Raw genomic sequence first — 12,194 nt, 5'->3', positions numbered from 1 at the left:
TAATTTTGCCTTACATGAAAGAAGTACACACCAGGGTACCACATTAGAATGGTATCTGACAAAACCCCCTTTGTTTATTTCAATCCAGATTTATCGACGCCATTTCATACTTTTTTTAAGATTATATACCACCATAGTCCGTTATAAACATACAGTGGAAATAAGAGTTCTCATTGTCAGCGATTCCGTAACATACGTTACACTAACCAGAGGAACATATTGTAAAAACAAACATTGTCTCGGAAAACATTTATATCTAACGTATTGAATCGCAAACGTATTTGTTCAACTATGCAGAGGCGATACACCATTCAAGGCACATGTCTACAAATAATAATAAAAAAAAAGACATTAACTGAGAAATAAAAGGAAACCATTCTCAATAATGTTCGTTCAGACACGGAACATTGATGTCATTATATGGGTCATTTCATGAGAAAAAATCCTGTACTAGTAACATGATATAGTTATTGCATAATAAATAGTTTATGATGCTGGAAAAAACATTAAATACTGAAAAATCATTGTTTTTTCCTGCGTTTATGCAGAAACAAGAAATTAGTATATTGTAACTCAGTAATCTAAGACAAATGAAATATTATAACATATTTGACGATTAAATTTTATTTGTATTGTCATGACAACTGAAATTCCAAAACGCCCTTTCACCGTTAGAAGACAAAGTTACAGAAAAAAAACCCTTAATGAAACCAAACATGTAAATAAAGTTATTTTTCAGTAAAAATTTCATTGTGTCTCTCAATATTCAAATGCATAATGTAAAGTTTGTGATATACATAACTTGCCGCATGAATGATATTAAATATACATGACATGCATGACAACGTCATACTGCTTTAAGAACGTTCTTGACGTCACGTTCATAAATGCATTGGGTGACTTACTTAAAAACATTAAAACTCTCTACTTATTGACGATAACCTCTTCAAATTTTCAGGTTCAGAAGATAAAAGTTTGTTTTTATAAATATTTTTTATCTCAATTTCTATCACATAATACAGTTTTATTTCATAGAACGGCCTATATCTAAAATTCAGCATTAAAACTACCAGCTATATTTTTTAAAATCATCTTTCTTAAAGTAGCTTTAATCTTTCAATTTTCGTTATTTATCAGTATTTAACTGATATATTTGTTTCAGATGGTGATCGAATGCCATAGAGATTTTTTATCTTTAACGCATTTACGGAATGACAAGTTTATGTTTGTGTGTTAATAAAATTCTGATAATAATTTTACCCTCATATGAAAAAAAAATCAAGTCTTAGAATAAAGATGTATCTGCCAGGTGTCAAGAAGAAAAACAGCTGTGTATGTATTGATGTTTATGTGACTGACATACACACATATATGCACAAACAGGCAAGAAGGACTGAACGAACACATTAAATACAGCTGGATTGGTCAGAGGTACAACACAACCAGATGAGTTTAAATACGTTAATGGTGTTCCAACACTCACACTAAATCCTCACCATGTTGAAAAGTTACAGGCAGTGTTAATAAAAGTTTAACCTTTTGCACACTCAATGATAACATTAGGAAGGGAATATCAAGCGCAAAAGTACTTCTTAAATTGATATGAAATATTAAGCATGAAGAACAATGGTCAATACCTTTGCAGAAGATACGCCATAAAGTGAAACTCCATTAAATTCCCAATGAAACTGACCAGAAGATAGGCATCAAAGCAGCTTTATCGCTGTGGTCATATTTACCTGCTTATCTAGAAGTTATTGATATGTTCCGTCAGGCGCTATGAAAACATGTACAGCGTCAAACTGTAAAGGGTGGAACACCAACGATACCCTAATGTGAATCTCGAAACTGTCGCTCATGACTTCTTTAAACAAAACATTTTATAACTTTACCTCACACAATTTTGAAGTTGCAATAAGCCAAAAGTTTTTCAAGTTTAAAGTAAAAGAAAAACATTTTCATAAAAATCACAGAAAATAATCATGGTTTCTTTGTTGTCAGAACAAAGTTGTTGTTTATTACAGGTACATGTATATACAACACAGGTTTCATAGTTTGTTACCTCATGAATTCAAACCTCAGTGGGGCATTTATGCTACATTTGTACTTGAATATTTTTAAAAAAAACACACATTAAATAAGCGTGCATGTAGCCTCTATGTTAAGTATGAGTTAATTGAAACAAAATTGTTAGATCACAGTATGCTTTCAGATCACATCTAGTTTAGACCTGAAAAGCCTTTGGGAGAAATAAGTCACGTCGTAGGTGATCAGACATTTATCAAGTAGGGATAACACAATTTAGATATATGCCCATACTTTGTCTATACAAGCTGATGCAATTAGTATCAATTTTGTGTCTTAACATGTCTATATAGTGTAATAAAAACATACAATTATGATTGCGATACACGTGGTTTTTTATTACTCACGTCATTCATATTACCATTATTTACGAAAATATAGTAATGTGTCTTCCTTAATATATTTAACTATTGATGCCTGATTCAGTGACATTAGAAATGAATCAAAAGGCCAGAATTAATAATTATCTTACTTCGTCTTACGTACAGATAACGTCAGCTGGTACTGAACGAGTCGGTTTGTGTCTGCTTTTTGTTGCTTTCGTTAGATGCCTCCCACATTACAATTTATGGGAGTTGTGTGCAGTGTACTGTAATCATTCTGTCAGTACCAGATATCTCATGCAGGCGCCATATCTTTAAATATTCATGCTTTGATTTTTATCCGCATTAAACGGCAAAAAGTTGTAAGATTTAAATTTTGGCATTTGTTGTATTTGTTGACGGACTATTTTCAAACTTTACAGATATCTTAAAAACAAGATAATTATCTATTAAAACATTCGGTAAATTTGAGAAATACGCTTTTTACCACAAAATTGATATCATTAAAGATGTTTCAAAAACTCTAAATGATCCATTTACCTACCACGCAGTCCATTAAATGATGTAAAGTTTATATCTGGCTTTTAAAAAAATAAATCCAAAACTCCTAACAAAAAAGTGATCAAAGAGTTTTAAATTTTGTGCAAAGCTTTAATAAGAAAATAATTCTATCACGACTTTCTGACGCCTGGCAAAACTTCCTATAGAATAAATAGTAGTAGCTTGAATCACATGTTGAAAAATAACAACAACAAAAAAACAACAATATTACTAAAGTCAGATACATTTACCACAACTGACATAGACATAAGATGTAAAAGAGGATTACGTACAAAATTATTAAATTTTCAAAACTGATTAAGTATTTTGTCCTTCGTTTCACTATATATTCTTTAAAAATTAGTCAAGTTTTATCTTTCTCTTTTGGAGACGGGGCCTCCGTGGCCGAGTGGTTAAGGCCGCTGACTTCAAATTACTTGCCCTTCATCGATATGGATTCGATCCTCACTCGTGACATTGGATTCTGCATGTGAGGAAGCCATCCAACTGTCTAACGGAAGGTCGGTGGTTCTAACCAGGTGATCGCTCATGACGAAATTATGTAAGGAGAGGCACCTAGGGTCTTCCGCCACTATGGAAGCTGGAAAGTCGCCATGTGACCTATAATTGTGTCGGTGGGCGTAAAACCAAACACAATAGATAAATTCTCTTTTGGAAATTGTTAAGGAACATTTGATCACATAAAAAAATATGCACATATGTATTTAATGAAAGATCAAAAAATTTAACATGTTACGTGCAATTTTTTTCTGTGAAACATTTTCAACATTTAAACTCGTCACGTAAAAAGGGTGCATATGTTTATATCAGCTGCACGTTAGTGTTAAAACGCATTGAAGTAATGAAATACTATTTGTTTCTTTACCAGAAAAAATAAAAGTTGAAGTGGATTTCGTATGTTTTCCAGCAGTCTTAATGATAATATATAAATGTGTTAGAGTAGCAGGTGCGGATACGAGTACGAAAACCGCGTCCTTCAACAGTTTGAGGTTTAAAATTGATTTACGATAGATAATATAAAATGCTAAATTTTCTGTTTATTCCTTACAAAAGCAGCTTCTTTTTCCTGCAAGAAGCAATTGATTTAACATTTTGGATTTGACATGACGATTTTTAATCTCACACTGATTATCAATTTCAGTACGAACGGTCAGTAACAAATGTCAGCTATTTGTTGACTATGTCAATTCCATACAAAATACATGTAAACGAGACAGGCTTACCATAATTTCAATACTTATGACTGTAAGAAGAATAATTAAATCATGAATTTGTATTCTTCACATCCATTGTCAACACGCAAAAGAGTAATTATATTGAGTATCTATTAGAAAATATGTCTATAAAAGGATATGTTACATCCGTTTCACATCTGAGGAATGTGCTCTTCAAAAACAAATACAAATCAAATGTAATGACATCGTTCATTCACATTTTTAAAAGAATATAGCATGACATGTGTATATTCCTTTTTCAATACCGTTTTGCTTATACTCAGGTGAAAAATAAAAGTCAGATCACGTTTCAAAGAGTATCATTTATAACGTCAAGGTCATTATGTCTGGTTTCCACATATTCTACGTATCTTTCTGGTCTTTTTCCTTACAAGAATGTATCTACCATAGTTAAATTTTAGTGTTTTACATTATCTAGAATGTATTGTTACATAGTATCCGCAATTTCAATTGTGAAATTTAAACTTGTTTACATTGCTAGAATCAAATATACTGGACCAAGATAATCCTCACTTTTTTTATTTTTAAGGCTAAATTAAAATGTATTGGGTCAGTTTATCTACAAATTGTAATCTTTTGATGTCAATCTTTGTTAATCAACATTTTTCGAATAAGATAAAAACTGCCATGTCTTTAGTCAGTCTTAGTTTATTGCAATTCAAAAAGTAGAATGGCGAATCAGGTAGTTTCGCGAGTAGTTTCGTTTTATTTTAGTTGCAACCGACCATGACAAATATGAAAAACATATAGGAGTTCGCATGATCTTTCACATACCAACGATTAAAGCGGAAGCATAAATAAAAATGCGTGCGTTTACGGCAATCAACCATAATGCTGCAGATACAACTATTTTACTCTTATATTTTGGACTCAATGCTGTGTATTTTTTTTCAGATCAAAATTTTCAATTTTACCGTTATGCAATAACACTTATGGCTGTGCTAGAAGGCGTGAGGAATGTTGCACATTTCATTACCTTTTATGAATAGACTCAATCAAATCGAGTCGGTTGCTATTTTGCTTAATTTTGTTTTGTGCCCCAAGGTTTCTTCCCACAGATTTTATTAATTTTTTTTCACCATAAAAAAGTATTGAAAGACGCAATTGCCGTATGTAAAGTTTTCAGGTACTAGTTTTATTAAATACAGAAATCAATTTAGCCCAAAAGACATTGTCGATCCTCAGGTATTTACACTCATACTCTGACCAGAATATTTTTACTGAAGCAACAAAGATTTCAGTTTTGTTATTACCGAACAGTAAATTTAACAGTATTTATTTGCATTTTTATGATCTTTCGGCAAAGGTTGTACACATATTGATGAGGCATTGAATATATTGAACAATAGGTAGACTGCATATGATTACAGGATTAGCGGTTATATTAATACACGTAAAGAAACATCACGCACCCCTAAATTTTCTTAATTTACTTACAGGTCAATGACCCTTGCTGGAAGACAACAGGCTGAACAATTTAAAATTATAATCACCCTCAATTAAAATGATTTATCTCATTGTGATCATTATAACTTCAAGATATATATATTTGACGACACTTGCGTTTTTTTTTTTTTTGGGTGGGGGAGATATAAATCTTATTCCGGACCTTTATTGCGGCTTTAAGCGACGTGTAGTGGGCATGAAGTGTTTAACACCAAAATATATTGCTGAAATATGTGTAATGCATTTCAATTCCTTACACGACCTGCCTCGATCAAACTAAGTCTGCTATCATTTTGCTTGGTTGCGTTCTGCGCTTCAAAAACATCTCACAAACTTTACTTTTATCAAATTAAGGTTTGATACGAAGTTTTGAATAACATATTCCCAATAACCTGGTCTCATAGATAATCTGAAACAAAAAATAAAACTAATATTGTGATAAAATGGTATAGCTGTTGATTAAAAGAATGAAATTATTGGGGCATCGAATTAATTTTCCCGTAATATTACGTGTCGCTACTCCTTCCCCTGTAGTGAATGATTCTTAAGGCATTATAAAATAATTTGAATACCTTTCTCTTTAAATGTATAGTAATCTGTAAATGATGTCTCTATATGTCTGCAAATCCAAAATAGCAAATTTTGGCTCTTCAAGCAGCCACAACTCTGGAACCCACGACCAAATCTGGCCAGTTTTCAAATGGAACCGAGGTATGATGCCAATACAAGTTGTATGCAAGTTTGATTAAAATTGATTACAAAATGTGGTCTCTATCGTGTTCACAAGAAATTGTGGACGGACGACGGACGCCGACGGACGATGGACAAAGGGCGATCACAAAAGCACTATGTGACAGGTGAGCTAAAATATAAGCAAAATAACATATGACTTACTTTTGAGGGATACACAGCACAGAGAACCAATATTCAGGCTCTCGTTTAATGTACAAAAGATTCTTACTTAGAGGACATTGTTGAAATTGGTAAATCATTCAATAAAACCCTTTGTAAAAAAATCCTTTGAATATTAGTACTACATGTAAATCCTTTAAATGAATTCAGCAATCTTAGCAACGACCAAGATAGCCGCCAACTGCCAGTTCAAGACCTGTTTCAACAAGCTTTTCTTTTCAGACATAAAAGATAAAAACCATTTTACGCTTAACTTGTTCTTAGACATCATTTTTTATCAATTTTCTACACGTTCATTAGAAAGAGCAAAAGAGCAGTCTTCGAAACATTCAAGAGAGCAAGTTGCCAATTCGCGTTCGAATAATTAACTGCCTACTGGCAGTGTGTTTGAAATTTGTATCTTTGAACAAAATAAGCGCTAAATTAAATGATTTGTTCTTTTTATGTCTTCAAAAAATGAGTTTCTGAAACGTGTCGCGAATTAGCAACTGTCTCTCCTGGCCGTTGCGAAGACAGCTGAATGCATTCAAAGGGTGTAATATTAATATCTTGGAACAAAACAATGCTTCACCTGAATGAATGAATCCCCGTACGTGGATCCAGTGTTGTTATATTTTCTAGCTCTTTGGGATTATGAAGTCCATTAAAAAGATGTGTAATAGAGTTCCGCTTTAGCCGGTTCTAGGAGGCAAACCGAGTCTATTATTCTTCTTGGTTGCATTCTCTGCTTCCAAAGGATCTTTTTTACAGATTATATTATTTATCATTTTGCAATAATAATTGATTTTCACCGGATCTTTATTAAGACTCCTGTATACATTGAAACTGTTACACATTAATACCTAAGAGCAGATCACGCTTTAAGTTGAATGATTTTATAATTTGCGACTGACATCGATTTTCTGAAAAATTAATGCCGAATAACCCCTACCAGATTAATCGCATGCGAATTGTCAACTGGCTCTCCTGAACTTTATTAAGACTTCTGTATTACGTTGAAAGTGTTGAATATTGATATCTTAGAAAAAATCAAGCATTAAGTTGCATGATTTTATCATTTTTATCACTGACAAATTGATATCCGGAAAAATGTCTAATAGCTAACTGCCTACCAGTAAACAGTTAGTTGTTCGCATGAAAATTGGCAACTGGCACTCCTGAATGTTTCGAAGAGTGATCTTTATGTTGAAAGTGTTTGAAATTGATGTATTTCAACAAATTAATCGTTGAATTGTGTCTGAAACAAAATCTGAAACATGTCGTGAATTAGCATCTGACTCTCCTTGTCGTTGCGACTGCTGAATGCATTTACAGGGTTAAGTATTAATATTTAAACCTGTGTTAAAGACCACCTCTGAACAGAGACCACCTGGCTCTAAAGACCACATGTTTTGTTTCCCATTTTGACATTTACAGTGCATTTTAACCTGTGAATAAAGACCACCTCCAAATAAAGACCACATATTGGCTCTCCCAAGGGTGATTTTTATAGACAGGTTTGACTGTATTACAACAAATAGAGCGTTAAATTGAATGAATTTATCCTTTTCGACTACAAAATAGTTATTTCCTAAAAGTGTCGAATAACCAACAACCAACCAGTAGGCAGTTGGTTTATTCGCACGCGAATTGGCAACTGGCTCTCTTGATCTTCATGAAATCTGCTGTATGCATTAAAGTGTTAAATGTTAACATGTTACAGCAAATCAAGCATTAATTTTAAGTGTTTTATCAATTTCGACTGACAAATTGATTTCCTGAAAAATGTCGAATATCCAACTGCCATCCAGTAGGCAGTTGATTATTCACACTCGACTCGGCAACTGCTTGTCTTGGTCGTTGCGGAGACTGATTTGTACTTTTAAACCGTTTATATCAATATCGAAATTAAAACGTTGAATTGAATAATTGTATTCTTTGGGAGAGGTAGATTACTTCGAAATTTCAATAGCCAAAAACTGACAACTACATGTAAAACAATTTTGAAAAAGAAATGTAAGATAGTTTTAGTCAAATACGTTTACCATAGTTACACGGTAAATTATAATAGAAATACATTTTATAAACTCCATTATCGGTTATTCAGCCTAATTTGCAACTTTCTTTTCGACCTGTATACATTTAAACTGCTGATTATTAATGATTTACTATCAAATCAAGCTAATTGGAATGATTTTATCCCTATAAAAGAGGTACGAATTTTGTTCGAAATTTGAGTTACCAACTATCTTCTACTAAATAGTTAAATAATCATGCAAAGTGAAAACTGATAACCCTATTCCTCCAAATTGATAATGTTTAATAACGCGTTTAATTTTGAGTTTATACAGTAATCGAACTTGCCAATAAATTTCGAATAACCAACTAGCACATGGTATATTCGAATGTTCAACTACATACTACCGATTGCCTAGCAGCTTTACCGTCATTGTTAATTGTTCTATTTATTTTGTTACAAGACATTCATTAACTGTATTTCTGTAACATAAAGCGGCCAGATAGTTAACTGCTCAGTGCTCACGGACTCCTTCAAAAAATTAAACTGTAATCATTGTGTCATTTACAGCTTCCCAACATGATGTCAGTAATCAAATAGAAAAACGTTCCGCCCAGGATCTTCTTATCTATGACTGTCTGATTTTAAATAAAACTGAAGGAAGATCCTTTGGACGCGTAGAACGCAACCAAGTAAAATAATAGCAATTTCGGTCCGATTAAGTCTGAGGGGTAATTAAGTTGCAACACACCTATGCACTCCATCACCCCCCGAGGATCAGGAAATGTAACAACACTGATTTCATGTACGAGGAAGAGGGATATTTTTTGAAGGTTTGAAAACTCCGCTGTGGGCTCATGATACGTCTGAAGAAAGTTAATGTTTATTAACCGCTTTTATTACATTTGCTATTGTAATATCCTGACCGAATATAGCGTTGCAATTACATATTGAATGGCTTCAGCTTCAGCGGGATTGTATTAGATTGCCATTATTTCGTCAATAAATTTTTTTTCGGAAACTTAAAAACCATAATGTTGGAATAGATGTCTCTATCTAGCGTTGTTTATACTGGGTCCGAAACATGCAGAATGGTGCATTAAATCTCTCAACTTTATATTTATTTAATACTGACACATCTATCCCAAGATAGTAAACATAAAAATGACAAAATTTCATCTTCATTGCGGCATGTTCTTTTTCAAAACTAAGAACTATTTAGCAGTGAACTTCCATTTGAAACATAAATTTATGTTACACTGACCCGGTTGTTATATATAGAAAACGTTCAAAATGCAACCTGAATATTCATATATGTTGATATTGTAATAAATAAATACTGATGGAGCATTTCATTTTTAATTATAACTTTAACGGATGTAATCATTCTGCGTGTGTAGCTTCAATATTATAATTATAAGAAAAGAGCTGCCAAACAATAAATATAGGTAAAAACCGAGTGGGAAGTGCCACTGATATTTCTGCAGTTGTTATAATATTTCTTCTCATTTATTACAGGCTTATACTTCATTTTGTTGCAGAAAGAGAATTGTTGTGAATTTTAATGAGCAGTAACATTACATGTTTACACATTTGTTTAACTGAATTGCTTAACGAATCACAGGGAAACACCTGTTCAGATAATTACATCTGTAAGGTAGAACTAGATGAAAGTGCAACTACGATACCCAGGAGTATATATTCATGAATTCATAAGAGAGAATATGTACTTATCAAGTTTTTCAAGCTGTAAAAATTACAATTAGCCCTGCTTATTTGGTAGACACACTTTTAGCATAGTCACAATCGCTTCTAAAATGCAACAAAAAATGAGCAACTGTCAGAGTTGTAAAAAATTACCAGCACCTTAAACATACAAAATGCAATGAAACAGTCTTAGTATAAAAGGCAATTCTGCACGAATGAAACAAATAAATGATACTTCCATCGAAAATAAAGTGGTTTGGGTTGACCAGTTAGAAAGGTGAACTATTTAGTCAACCCTCACGTAATGTACTTGTCTATAATATAGAATTTGATAAAACCTTGATTTTTCAAAACTTCAGAATATACTTAGGAAAGTCGGCAAAAAAGATAGGGTTTGTGCTCGACTTTTTGCTCTACTGATTTTGACCTCACACAAGTTTTCATAATAAGATTCTATGGGAAAATTACAATTTTGATAACTTTGATAGATTTTTTTATAATGTACATTTTAAAATTCTCACAGTCGTATATAAACACATGGCCTTTACTATAGTGAGTAAAATGTTTAAGTCCGTTTTGTTGTTTTTGAAATATTTGCACATGATAATTTCAAGCTGATTTTAATACATGATTTTAAAATTATTTAGCACGTCAGATTGTCTTGATATCATTTATAACTCTAGAAAGATATTAACATTGCCGTTTTAATAAATTTACTCAACGGTTGACATTAATTCATAAAATGCTTTCATTTCCGAATCCAGGCTTTATTGTACGGTAGCCGAATAAATGACGTAACGCAGTTATTTCCGGTTTATCAAAAGTGCAGAACTACTTTAAACGCCGCTGTTTTCCTTAAGTCTGTGAGTTACCAAATACTCATTTGTTCATGAGCATGCTAATCAAAGACACTAGTGCAGTTTTGCTGAAATGCTCCATCAGTATTTATTTATACACATTTAATTAGTAAAGGTAAATGTAGTATTTAAATGAGAATTTAGTTGAGAGAATTTCTCTAAGCTTTTCAATTCAATATGTAAAACTGATAAAGTTTTAACTGTCATTCGCTATGAGATATTATGCAGATGAATAGATATTTTTTCCGCAATTAAGATTTTCAAGATTTTAACAACAAATAGAGCACGTTTGTGGTTCATAACTCTTTTTAGATTTTCGAAGCAGCCCGTCTGTAATATTTTTCCGTTACAGCTTCTTTTTGTTGTGGGCCTACTTTGCAAATGCGTGGCTCTGAGGCTGTGGTTTTACTGCTCCCTGCTTCCGAGAAATCTACCTTTACCTATTATCGTTTGTACTAAGAATTATACATCTGGGGAGCCATTTATATATCCGATTGCTTACACAGGTCAGCCATTTGACCATGGTTTAAGGTATGACCCACCTAATGGTGAATATTTCAAATGTTCAAAACAATGCAACAGTAATATACTGTATCCAGTGAGAGACTTGTATGCAAAGTTTAAACAATTTTTACCGTGCCGTTTTTTTTTTTTATAAATTTTGAATAATTCAGGATATTTCCTTAAGCTCAAGTAGAGAAAAAATTCAAGTGATGGCCACTGCCCAAAACGTTTCCAGAGAATTCATTTTACCATTAATTTTGACAAAGAAATGTCAACCTATTGGTAAACAATTATAAAACACAATGTGAAAGGATTTAATGAGACAGAATTCTAACAGACATTGAAAAATTAAGGTCGAGTACTGTTGGACTGTTTTAAATTTTGCTCACGTTATTCAAAAATAATCTTGGAGTAGAAGTAAAACCTACCTACATTTCTTCCACAATATGTAATCTAAAGAGTAAAGGCAAAATAGAGAATTTTTACCGCATGTAACTCAGTATTTTTAAAGATGTCTTACTCTCCCCCTTCTGTTTCAAAGGTAAATTCACTTTGAACAGCAAGAAAT

The 12,194-nt window shown here is 32.6% G+C and overlaps 1 protein-coding gene across 2 annotated transcripts in view; it reads right to left on the bottom strand.

Moving 5' to 3' along the window:
- LOC128550755 (BDNF/NT-3 growth factors receptor-like) overlaps positions 1-12,194 on the bottom strand; it is a 178,739-nt gene that overhangs the window by 153,285 nt on the left and 13,260 nt on the right. The gene's annotated exons all lie outside the window — the stretch shown is intronic.

The sequence above is a fragment of the Mercenaria mercenaria genome, chromosome 18 (genome assembly GCF_021730395.1).
Source record: "Mercenaria mercenaria strain notata chromosome 18, MADL_Memer_1, whole genome shotgun sequence".
Lineage (NCBI taxonomy): Eukaryota > Metazoa > Mollusca > Bivalvia > Venerida > Veneridae > Mercenaria > Mercenaria mercenaria.
The sequence above is the reverse complement of the archived record's forward strand: the minus strand, read 5'-3'. Positions and strand labels throughout refer to the sequence as shown.